A 12,493-nucleotide genomic window follows, 5' to 3' on the forward strand; every position below is an offset into this window, starting at 1 on the left:
CGAATTTGAGAGCCAGTTCTGCCTGTCTTAAGCACCAGTGACAACTTTGATGAAGCTAACTTAAAGCTGTGCATTCATTCTTTTGTAATTCATGCAATATACATATGTTGAACTGCAGTCCCCAAATAGGAAAACTTCAGGAATCACCTAGTCATGCCCCCATATTTTCAAGAACAAAACCTGAAGCTCAGAGACGACTCGTGTTTGCTAACTGTGGCTAACTTAGAGCAGAATCCAGAACTTCTGACCCTTCCTGAACTTTCACCAGGGCATAAGCCACACCCTCTGCTCTTGCCTTTTTCTCTCCTTTGGATATAAAACCAACTGCCAAAGAATATCACCAAAAATATTAAAGATATTTAACCAGACGATTTGGGTTTAAATTATTCTAATGCACAGCCATGAAATTATAAATTGTGGACTTTATTTTTTTAAAGATTTATTTATTTATTTGAGAACGAGGGAGAGTGCAGGGGACAGGAGCAGAGGGAGAGAGAGAATCTCAAGCAGACTCCACGCTGAGTATGGAGCCCAGCACGGGACTCGATCTCACAATGAGATCATGACCTGAGCCGAAATCAAGAGTTGGACATTTAACCGACTGAGCCACCCAAGTGCCCCAAGTTGTGGACTTTTAAATTTATTAGTGCTCTATTTTTGTTTGTCTTACTATTCTAAAAGAAAATCACTTTTCTAAGTCTACACTATCACTGAGACTGCCCTTAAAAAAAAAAAAAATCACTGACCTCAGAACATCATCTTTGAGAAACTTTATGTCAGAGAGAAGGTGCAAAATACTGAGTTACTCTGCGCTAGTACATTCCTCTTTGGTAGACAACCCACATAATATCTTCATCCCCAAGGTCTTCAAATGACTTCAGAAGAGTTTCTAAGGAAGATACATTTTTGATTGCAGAATCTCTAATATGCCTCCTTGCTCACCATGTTAAGAAACATTATCTCTGCTTAAAATAAATAAATAAATAAACAAACAAGTAAATAAATAAGTAAAAAAATAAAAGAATGTCTCCTTAGTAGGCTTTCTGTGTGTGATGCAGAAGCAGTGACAGAAATCACCACCAGAAAGGTCTTGTACTTAGTCCCAAACATTAAAAAGTACTATTGAAAAGGACTATAAACTGTGATTTGTACTCAAAAGGCCTTCTATGTGCTCACTGGCTCCTGGGATGAATGAAATTCACGAATCCTCCTCTTGAACGCTTAGATAGAGCTTCAGAGTGGAAAAGATAAAGACACAATCTACAGAGTTCTTAGAGATAACAGAGAGTCCAACCTTTCAGTGTTGGACACGCTGCATACTTTTGTATACTTTGCAACTTTCTTTTCTGCTCCTAAACATTCTTAATGGCATCATATCTGTGTTATAAATACAAGTAAATAAAAATTAATTTTGCCTTCAACATTTTGCAATTTTTTTTGACATTTTTAGACATCCTTCTTTGGGGATCGAGTCTAATACAAATAGACTTTCTTCTCTCAATAAATAGTACACGATTCTCATTCTTGGCTCTGGCTTTCGAATCTTGGCTCAGAAATGCCTCAAGTAGGTGATTCCAGAAACCAGCATTACCTTAGTGCTCACAAAGTGTTTAGGAAGCCAAAATGTTCTTGGGAACACATATATTCCTACCACCGTCTACCCACACACACTCAAAACACCCTTCACACTTTTCTTTCTCCAAAACAAAATAAAAATTCCATCATTCTGAAAAGGCACTCCTGTATTTCTGTGGAAATGAAAAAATTTCGCTTAAGAAAATTTTAATAGGAAAGTTTTAAAAATCAACCAGGGAAAACAAAAATGGATGGACTCATTAATACACTTCCAGCACTTAGAAAACCTGTAGAATGTATGCCAGGCATAGACGGATGAAGTCCCTCACAGTAGACTCACTAGTCAGGTAAAAAGAACACTCTCAAAATTTGTTTGTCTTCAGTGTGATTGATGATAGGGTCCACATCCTGTAACACTTGGCCAACAATAGGTCTTCATCTATCATGGTGAGAAAAGCTTCCTGGCATTCATGTTATGTATTCTTTTCAGAAGTGACAAGTCACTCAAGAAATTTCTGGTTTCTGCCCTTAAACAGATTGTGGAGGAGAAATAGCCAGTATTCATGGAAACTCTCAGCAGCTAGACAGCTCAATAGAGTCTCCCTCAAGAGCAAAGAACAGGGGCGCCTGGGTGGCTCAGTCGGTTAAGCGTCTGCCTCTGGCTCAGGTCATGATCCCAGGGTCCTGGGATCAAGCCCCACATCAGGCTCTCCGCTCAGCAGGGAGCCTGCTTCTCCCTCTCCCTCTGCCCCTCTCCCTCTGCCCCTCTCCCACTTGTGCTCTCTCTTGCTCTCTCTCTGTCTCTCAAATAAATAAATAAAATCTTAAGAAAAAAAAGAGCAAAGAATAAACACAGTCAGATATTCTACTAGTATACACACAGTTCCCAACCTACGATGGTACGACTTAAGATTTTTCAACTAGGTGCCTGGGTGGCTTGATCGGTTAAGCCTCTGCCTTTGGCTCAGGTCGTGATCCCAGGGTCCCGGGATCAAGCCCCACATCGAGCCCTGCATCAGGCTTCTTGCTCAGCAGGGAGTCTGCTTCTCCCTCTGCCCCTCACCCCGCTCTCTTGCTCTTTCTCTCTCAAATAAGTAAAATTGGATTTTTTGACTACATGATGGTACAAAAGCAATACACGTTCAATAGAAATTGTACTTGGAATTTTGAGTTTGAATCATTTTCCAGGCTAGCGATATGTAGTACAATCCTCCCTCGAGATGCTGGGCAGGGGCAGTGGTCACAGTCACATGATCGTGCCAGTCAACCACCGATACACTTACAACCATCCTGTACCCATACAACCATTCTGTTTTTCACTTTCAGTACAGTATTCAATAAATTTCATGAAGTATTCAACACATTTTTAGAAAATAGGCTTTGTGTTAGATGATTTTGCCCAACTGTGGGCTACTCTAAGTGTTTGGAGCACTTTTAAGGTAGGCTAGGCTAGGCTGTGATGTTTGGTAGGTTGGGGGTTAAATGCATTTTTGACTTGTGGTTTATCGAAGAAGATCTGTACTAGTATGCAGTATGTTACTAGTATCTTCCACAGATGTTTAGTAGAAGTTTTAGCACCTTATTTTTGAACGCTCCCAACCAATGCCAGCACAGTGAGCACTTGGTGGGAGGGGAGGTTGACAAAATTCCAGGGCTAACATTTTCAGCCTCACCATGATTCATGCATGTGAGATTGTAATCTGCAGAGAACTTCTTTCTACGTCCAACTAAGATTTTTGGAAGGTAGCAGAAAGATCAGGACACAATAGTTACTTGGCCACAAGGGCAGATGAGCAAGCAAATATCGAGTCATTTTGGGGGAGGACCAAGGTTCTCTCAGTGCTGGGCCTATGATCACAGCCCTGTGTGCAATTTGTAGTATGAACCATAGCCATAAAACTCTGTCTATGCATATTTTCTCTTTCAATTTCTTTAAAACAGTGCAAGAATTTAAAGATTCTTAGGAGACAACCTGAAGGAAGATTCTTTATACATGCTTGCAATACTTTTTAAAATCTTTAACAGTATCATTCTGTCATAATTAGGCAGGAAGTTTTTAAATAGCATATCTTTATTCAGTCTTTCCAGAGCATTAAATTTGATTTATACAGAAACAATTCTCTTTGCATGCATGCAGATTTAATCAGTTTGTATGTTATTTGAATAAATGTTGCAATTGCATTAATAAGTATGATGGCATAAACAGGTTTGGGAACTAATATACCTGATTCTTGGTTAGCATATAGCTCAGCTACTAGTAGTAAAACTGGACCAGTTTAAACAACAAAAAATTTTTTTTATTTTAGAGAACTTATTAATTTACTAAATTACTGTGAAGATAGTACAGAGGGTCCCTACATACCCCAGACCTAGTTGCCCCTATTATTTACATCTTATGTGAGAATGGTATACTTGTCATGTATAATGAATTCATATTGATACATGATTCTTATCTAAAGTCCATACTTTATTTAGATATCCTCAGCTTTTCCCTAATGTCTCCTTTCTGTGTCCCCAGGATACCATCCAGGATAGCACATTATGTTTCATTGTCATATCTCCTTAGACTCCTCTTGGGCTGTGGGAATTTCTCAGATTTTCCTTGTTTTTGACAACTTTGACAGTTTTAAGAAGTATTGTCAGGTATTTTGTAGAATGTCCCTTGACCACGATTCATCTGATGTTTTTTTCACTATTACATTGGAGTAATGTGGTTCCAGAAGGAAAACCATAAAGTACCATTCTCATCAGATCATGCCAAGGGTTCGTATTATCAATATAACTTATCATGGTTGATGGTAACCTTGATCATGGGGCTGAAGTAGTGTTTGTCAGGTCTCTGCACTGTAGAGATACTGTTTGTTTGTTTTTTAATTCTCCCTTATCATATTGCATTCTTTGCAAGAAAGTCATTTTGTGCAGCTCACATTTAAGGAATGGGGTGTTATGATCCCCAGCTTTGAAGGTGAGTATCTACATAAATTATTTGAAATTCTTCTGCATTGCAGACTTGTCCATTCTCTCCCATTTATTTGTTTATTTATCCATTCATTTACTTTTTTCATTATGGACTCATGGGTATTTATTTTTATACTTTGGGTTATAATCTAATACTATTTGATCTGTTTAACTATGTATGTATGTATGTATGTATGTATGTATGTATCTATCATCTCAAATTGTTCCAGCTTGGCTATTGGGAGCTCTTTCAGTTGGCTTCTGTATCCCTCTAACAAACACCCATGACTGTGTGTGTGTGTGTGTGTGTGTGTGTGTGTGTGTGTGTTTGTATTTTGGACACTTTCTTATTTTCTGTCACTACAAAATACTGCAGGTTCATCTTATATATTTTCTGTTCCTGTCCTAGAATCAGCTTTTTCTCCAAGGAGCCCTGGTTCCTTTTATTAGAGAATGGTATCAGAAACTCAGATCTGGCCACTCAGTAGGCTCACTGCTACTGGGGCTTCACTGCTCCCAGGACCTCTCTCAGCTGACAGAGCAGGGGCCTATATGCATGAATATTGACCTGTATTTATACACACATCTATAAAGGTTTGTATATGTAGCCATCTGTGCCTATAATAAGCTAAATAGTACTTCATACCAGTGTCTTCAGCTCTAATCCATTGCCACAGAGCCTTCTGACCTTGCTTATCTGTAACCTCCCACAACAACAGTGAGAAGCGTGGCCCCACTGTCCACTCTTCATTTACTTTATTGTCCCATTCCAAGTACCATGTATAGCAGTATCAGAATTGGTAACCCATACTCCTGTGGGAAACAACTTTATCAACTAGGATACAGTGCTAACACACAGTTCCTTTTGCCTTTTGTCTGACTACTCATGTCCAAAGTTACTTAGGTCAGCAACTTCTTACCCATCTCCTTATTGAGATTGTTTCATAGATTTGCAATACATAAAGATTCTTTTGTCCTATTCTTCATTCCATTCTGGGATTCCCCAACCTCCTAAATATTTTTTTAATTTGCATACATGAAGATTTACTTTGTGTGCCGTAAAGTTCTGTAGGTTTTGGCAAATGCTTAATGTCCTATATCCACCATTACAACATCATACAGAATAGTTTTACTGCCCTAAAAAATTCCCTTTGTTTTATCTATTTAATCACCTTTTCTTCCTGAACATTCGACCATCTGTGTTTATGGTCTATCTAGTTTTGCCTTTTCCAGAATGTTATATAATTGAAAATACACTGGCTTCTTTCACTTAGCAATATACATTTAAGATTCATTCATGCTTCTTCATGGCTTTATAGCTCATTTCTTTTTATCACTGAAAAATATTCCATTGCATGGATATACTAGATTTTATTTATCCATTCACCTACTAAAGGATTTTTTTGGTGATTATGAATAAATCTGCTACAAATATTTGTGTGCATGTTCTTGGGGGGTCATAAGTTTTCATATCAATTGGGTAATTACCTAGGATTGCGATCACTAAATTGTTTGGTAACACTATGTTAATTTTGTAAGAAACTGTCAAAATGGCTTCCAAAGTAGTGTACCATTTACCATTCCCTCTAGTACTGAATGAAATATCTCGTACATTTTTTCTTTTGCATATGTATGTCTAATAGTTCCAGCATCATTTGTTGAAAAGATGTTATTTCTCCATTGAATTGCCTTTGTTCTTTTGCCAAGGATCAGTGACTATATTTGTATGGATCTATTTCTGGGCTATCTATTCTGTTCCATTGATCCATGTGTCTATTCTTTTGCCAGTACCATTCTATCTTCATTACTGTAGCTTCATAGTAAGTCTTGAAATCAGGCAGCCTGATTCCTCCAACTTTGTTCTTCTTCAGTATTCTGTTGGCTCTTCTAGGTCCTTTATTTTCCATGTAAACTTCTTTTTTTTTTTTTTTTTTAAAGATTTTATTTGTTTATTTGACAGAGAGAAACACAGCGAGAGAGGGAACACAAGCAGGGGGAGAGGGAGAGGGAGAAGCAGGCTTCCCGCTGAGCAGGGAGCCCGATACGGGGCTCGATCCCAGGAACCTGGGACCATGACCTGAGCCGAAGGCAGACGCTTAACGACTGAGCCACCCAGGCGCCCCCATGTAAACTTCTTATATCTATGAAGTGTTCTTATGTCTATAAAATGGCTTGCTTTGATTGGGATTATGTTGGATCTATAGATCAAGTTGAGAGGAACTGACGTCTTAACAATATTGAGTCTTTCAATCCTTGAACACAGAATGTCCCTCCAGTTATTTAGATCTCATTTATTTTTTTCTTCAGTGTTCATAGTTTTCTGTATGTAGATCCTGTATATGTTTAATAAAACATATACAAAACATATTTATACCTAAATATCATTCTTGGAATGCTATTGTAAGTAACTTTTTCTAAGTTTCAAATTCCAATTTTTCACTGCTCATATATAGCAAACCATCAAATCCTTCATACTTACTTTACTTGCTTATTATTTTGAAGAGGTTTGTTGTTATCGTTGTTGTTGTTGTTGAATCTTTGGGATTTTCTTCATAGACAATCATGTCACCTGCAAATTGAGACAGTTTTCTTTCTGAGCTGTATAGTCCTTTATTTCCTTTTATTGTCCTATTGCATTAGCCAGGACTTTCAGTATAACATTAAATAAGAGTGGTGAAAGGGACATCTTTGCCTTGTTTCCAATTTTAAGGAGAAAACATCCAGTTTTTCACCACTGAATATGATGTTAGCTGAAAGGTCTTTGTAGATTTTTAAGATGAAGTTAAGTTCCTTCCTATTTCTAATTTGCTAAAGGTTTTTTATCATTAATGGGTTTAGATTTTGTCACATGCCTTTTCTGCATCTATTGATAGGATCATATGATTTTTCTTTTTTAGCCTATTTTTTTCATTGAATATGTTTGACATATAACATAGTGTAAATTTAAGGTGCAAAATGTGTTACTTTAATACATTATATATTACAATATGATTGCCATTGTGGTGGTATTTATCACATCACATAATTATAGTACAGTATTGCCGATACTCATTATACTGTGCATTCGATCACTGTGGCTTATTTACTACTTGATACAAGTTTGTACCTTTAACATCAATTTTTATTCCCCCACCCCTTTCTTTAGCCTGGAGATGTGTTGGATTACGCAGATAGATTTGTAATGTTGAGCTAGCTTTGCATATTTAGAATAAATTCTACTTGTTTGTGGTATGTATTCTTGTTATACATCATTAGAGTCAACTCGTAAATATTTTATTGAAGATTTTTGCATTTATCTTTATGAGAGTTATTGGTCCGTAGTTTTCTTGTCGGGTTTTTAATCTATAGTGGTATTAGGAAATTTGAGGTCTTGTAACATGGGTTAGGAAGTGTTTCCTCTGTTTCTGGAGATATTACGGAGAATTGGTATGATTTCTTCCACAAATATTTGTTAGAAACTACATGGACCTGGTGATTCTTTTTGGAACATTGTTAATTACTGGTTAATTTATTTAATAGATACAGGCTTATTTGGGTTATCTATTTTTCTTTGTATGAGTTTTGGTAGTTTTTGAATCTCAAGGAGTTGTTCCATTTCATCTAAATTATTAAATTTGTGAGCCTAGAGGTTTTCATATCATTACTTTATTATCCTTTTAATGTGTTTGGCATCAGTAGGGATGACTCCCTTTCCACATCTGATACTGTAATTAGTGTCCTCAAATTTTTTTTGTTAGTCAGCCTGTCCAGTGGTTTATCAATTTTATTGATTTCTCTAAGAACCAGTTTTTGGCTTTGTTGATTTTTTCTCTATTGTTTTTGTTGTCAATTTCGTTGATTTCACCTTTAATTTTTATTATTTCTTTTCTTCTCCTATGTTTAGGCTCAAATTGCTTTTCCTTCTCTGATTTCTTAAGACAAAACACTTAGGTTATTAATTTTAGACCTTTCTTCTTGTCTAATACATGTATTTAATGGTATAAGTTTCTGTCAACACACTGCTTTTGCTGCATTTCACAAATTTTATTGTTGTACTTTTATTTTCATTGAGTTCTTTCTTAAGTTTTTAGTATGTTGAGAAATTCTAAATACTAATCTTTAAGTATCTTAGAAGGATTTTACCCTAGAATTTGAAAATTTTTGAAGACTAGGAGTCATGGTTTTATTCTCACCTTACCCAAAATTTTCTGTCATGTTTGGTGGATGAAGACCCCTCTGTTCTTGATCCTCTATTAATTAATTAATAATCACCTGGGACTTACAAGAAATAACTTTCTCATCAGTCTACCCACAGAAAAGCCAGTCAAAGTGGCCCATTGTCAGTTGGTAATTCTGTACCATAATTTCCTGGCATGAAAACTAGCATGAGAATCCACAAACAATAGCCAGAACTCTCAGGGAGAGCTTGGAGCTTTACCAAATGGTTCTGTATTCAACTGCTTATCAGGGCAAATCTCTCTGAGGAGGTTGCCCTTGAGAGACTGAAGGGTAGAGCCTTGTTCATCCGGACCCCTCTCCCTTTAGTTCCTCCAGTTCCCCCCACCCCCTCCCCTGTTGCTCCCCCTGCCCTCCTCCCCCACCAAATCCAGGCCACTGCTGCATCCGTGTAACACGCAGTGAACATCCAAGGAAAGTTCTGGTGGGGGGGAGGCAAGAAACATAAGCCCCCCAAAAGCTATCTCCTTAACTGTTTCATTTAAGAAGGAAAACATTAAAATACAAATATTTATAGTCCTCGACTAGAATACCCCTGGCCTGTGAAAGGGGAAATAAAATATAATACACTTTTTTTTTTTAAAGGTTCTGACTTCTGTCTTTTCTGAGAACACTTTTTTTCTTTAGAAAATAAATTGTAACTGAAAAATTCTATTAGCTTCTATAAAATGTAGATGCAGAAAAATGATCAGATGGTTTTAAATTTAAAAACTGCAGGGTAGATATTCTTCTTGCTTCCTTGTAATAGGCTCTAAACTTCAATGATGCGAGTTTTTCTCTTTTCCTTCAGTCGATCAATGTAATTGAGATTTTTCCCATTTATTGGAGCTGTCATCTTGTGGTCATATAATTATGCTAGAGATATTAACTATGTTTTAGACGCAAAATTGTAAATACAGTATAGAAAAACCGTGAATTTATTTCCATATCATTAAACTACATTTTACCCATGAGCAAAGTGCATTTTTCATAACTTACAAGAAATATCCTGCCTTGCAGTGGCACCTGTATTTGACATTCTTAACAGCCCCTTGATTCGACATTGCTATTTGGGTTATTTTATTATCAGGGAATAAAGGACGGCAGATTGCAAGTATCAATATACATAACTGACCAGTGAGTAAGATTCTAATTATATTCAAAACTGCCATTCTGCCAGTTAACACTTTTTCTGGATACAGGGTATCATTTGGGGAAAAAATGCACCTAAGTTAAGCTTCTTCCCTGGCATTGCATAAGAAAAGAATAGAAAGAATAAAAGTTGAGGTGTCCAAAAGTAAATTCTAATAGGACAGCTGTTCTTATCAGTAACTTTGTTGCAGTAAGTTCTCATACTAAATAACTTTTATTCTGGTGGCATTGAAATGTTTGGGGTTCATCAGCTTAGCAATTAAGCCAATCCTAGAAAAATTCATCCTTTCCAATGTCCAGAACTTTGTTCCTGTTGCTCTTTCCTTTTGAACCAAAGCTTGATGAGTATGTTGGTTAGTGGAGCTTCTCATACAATGATCTTTATATAACTATATGCAAGTAAAAACTTTTACGATACAGGATTTTATTGTTTAAATAGCTCTGTTAGTATATGGATTTAGCCTCAAAATAGACTTTTAGGCTTTATCTGAGGTGATGGTAGTCCTTTTTTCTTGTTAAAATATGTCAATGCTATTACTAAAATTTAGGAAATAAAATAATAAAGTAACAAGTTGAATATTACTTCTAATTTTAAAAAATACCTCTGGCAGATTAAAATCTTTATTAACAAGAATCCAACCAAACAAACTTCTTAGCTAACTATTACTTTATTTTATTTTACTTTTCTTTTTGCACATAACACTTTAAAGATCAGAAATGCATTCACTAGGGGTGCCTGAGTGGTAGAGTCTATTAAGCCTCCAACTCTTGATTTCTGCTCAGGTCATGATTTCAGGGTTCGGAGATCAAGCCCTGCCTCAGGCTCCATAATCCGCAGGGAGTCCGCTTCAGTTTCTCTCTCCCTCCCTCTGCCCCTCCCGCTCATGCTCTGTCTCTCTAATAAATAAATAAATCTTTACCAAAAAAAAAAAAAAAATGCATTCACCAGAAAGGGTATGTCCACAGATCAGCGAACAATAAGTCCATATTCTACAGCTACAAAATGGCAAAATGATTATTGAGAGAAAAATTCATGTTCTTGAAATCCTTCAAGATTCATGATAAAAAGAATATTTATTCCATTTCATTTAGAATCAGGTGTTGAACTGGGACAGAAAAGTAGGCAAAGGCGCTCTAGAGCAGTTTTCAGCAAGAATTAAAACAAAACAAAATACCAAGACACTAAATTAAATTTTAATTAAAAAGGACACCCGCTTTCCTGGGAATTTTTAGACATTTTACTGAAATTATGTTACCCAGATTATGGGCATGAATATTAAGATCTACTGCTAACTTAATTGAATTCTTATTCTAAGATAGCCTTCCTGTCGGGGCAAGGCCCACGTTAGAATTATTATAATCTAACACAGATTCATCACCCTCATGTGGATGAATCCTTTGTAGACCACGTCCTAGAAGGCACTGCCTACTGTGCTTTAAGGTCAACGGCTCCCCAGAGTCCCAGCCAACCCATTCTTCAGGGAGAACAAGTAGGAGAGACACCACTTAATGATTAAGCAGGTGGAAAAAGTTGTCTTCATCAAAAATTGAATGTAATGTGCAGAAAGATCTTCTTTTCTGTTAAAAGTTCCTAATACCAGCCCTCATAAACCCATCAAGCATCCATTTAGTCTTTTACTATGAGAGGGGAAGGAAATATATTTTTAGGCAAATGATGTCCACTCAGCACTCATTCTCCACAGCGCATCTGTCTTATACTCCTTGTACTTTTCCTTTTTGTCTCAGAGAGTTGTGAAGCATTCACATAATTAAGCCAGGAGCCCAGCCTAGACCACAGAAAGACTTGCGCCTTCTCACTTCCCTTGCAGAGTGTTTTCTTTTTCTTTTTCCTTCCATAATATCCGTCACTAACAGGTGAATGGCACTGATTGACAAGTGGGGCAAATATCAAGACAAGTTTTGATCAAAGTGTTTGAGTCAGTGGTTCAATGAAAGCACAGTTTATGTGGCAACATTGGTAGCTAATGAAAGGAATGTTGCAGAGATCCCGATCCAAATGACTATGTTGGTGTGCCCATAAATGTTTTTCAGGACCCAGTATAAAAACCCAAGTTATTTTTGAAACCGTAGGCCCATATTTAGGGTTTGATAAAACGGTCTCTCTGCTAATGTAGCGTCAACTGTTAGTGTGTTTTATGGGCTTCTTTCAGTTAGAACAACTTGATACATCAGAATATTTTGACAGATAGTCTTGAAACCACAAAGTCTCTAGCAATCCTAAAACTTAAAAGGCAAAACATTGGACACTCAAATTGCTAATTCCCAAGTGGAAACCAAACTATCAGATTGCTCTTGGTCACAGTTTTTTAAAAATATGATTTGATTGTGTACTGAATGGTTAAGGTTTACTTGAGTGGAAAAGCCACATGATGATTTTAGTTTTGCTCAATTTTTTCACAGTATCTTAGACAAATGTCACTTTTGTGAAACTATAGCAAGTAGAGTTGACTGTCCAATAATCAAATGATGTGTCTTAGTGTTCATCGTATTGCCTTCAGAGTTCAAGTCCCATTTATTCCCACTTTTCAAATGTCTTCCTATTTAAAAAGCATTTTTTTATTGAAATATAGTTGACACATGATGTCACTTAGCT

At 36.7% G+C, this 12,493-nt stretch overlaps 1 protein-coding gene across 5 annotated transcripts in view; it reads left to right on the plus strand.

Moving 5' to 3' along the window:
- The window catches only part of TOX (thymocyte selection associated high mobility group box), a 296,409-nt gene that overhangs the window by 223,682 nt on the left and 60,234 nt on the right, over window positions 1-12,493 (plus strand). The gene's annotated exons all lie outside the window — the stretch shown is intronic.

This window comes from Halichoerus grypus, chromosome 5 (assembly GCF_964656455.1).
Source record: "Halichoerus grypus chromosome 5, mHalGry1.hap1.1, whole genome shotgun sequence".
NCBI classification, from domain to species: Eukaryota; Metazoa; Chordata; class Mammalia; order Carnivora; family Phocidae; genus Halichoerus; species Halichoerus grypus.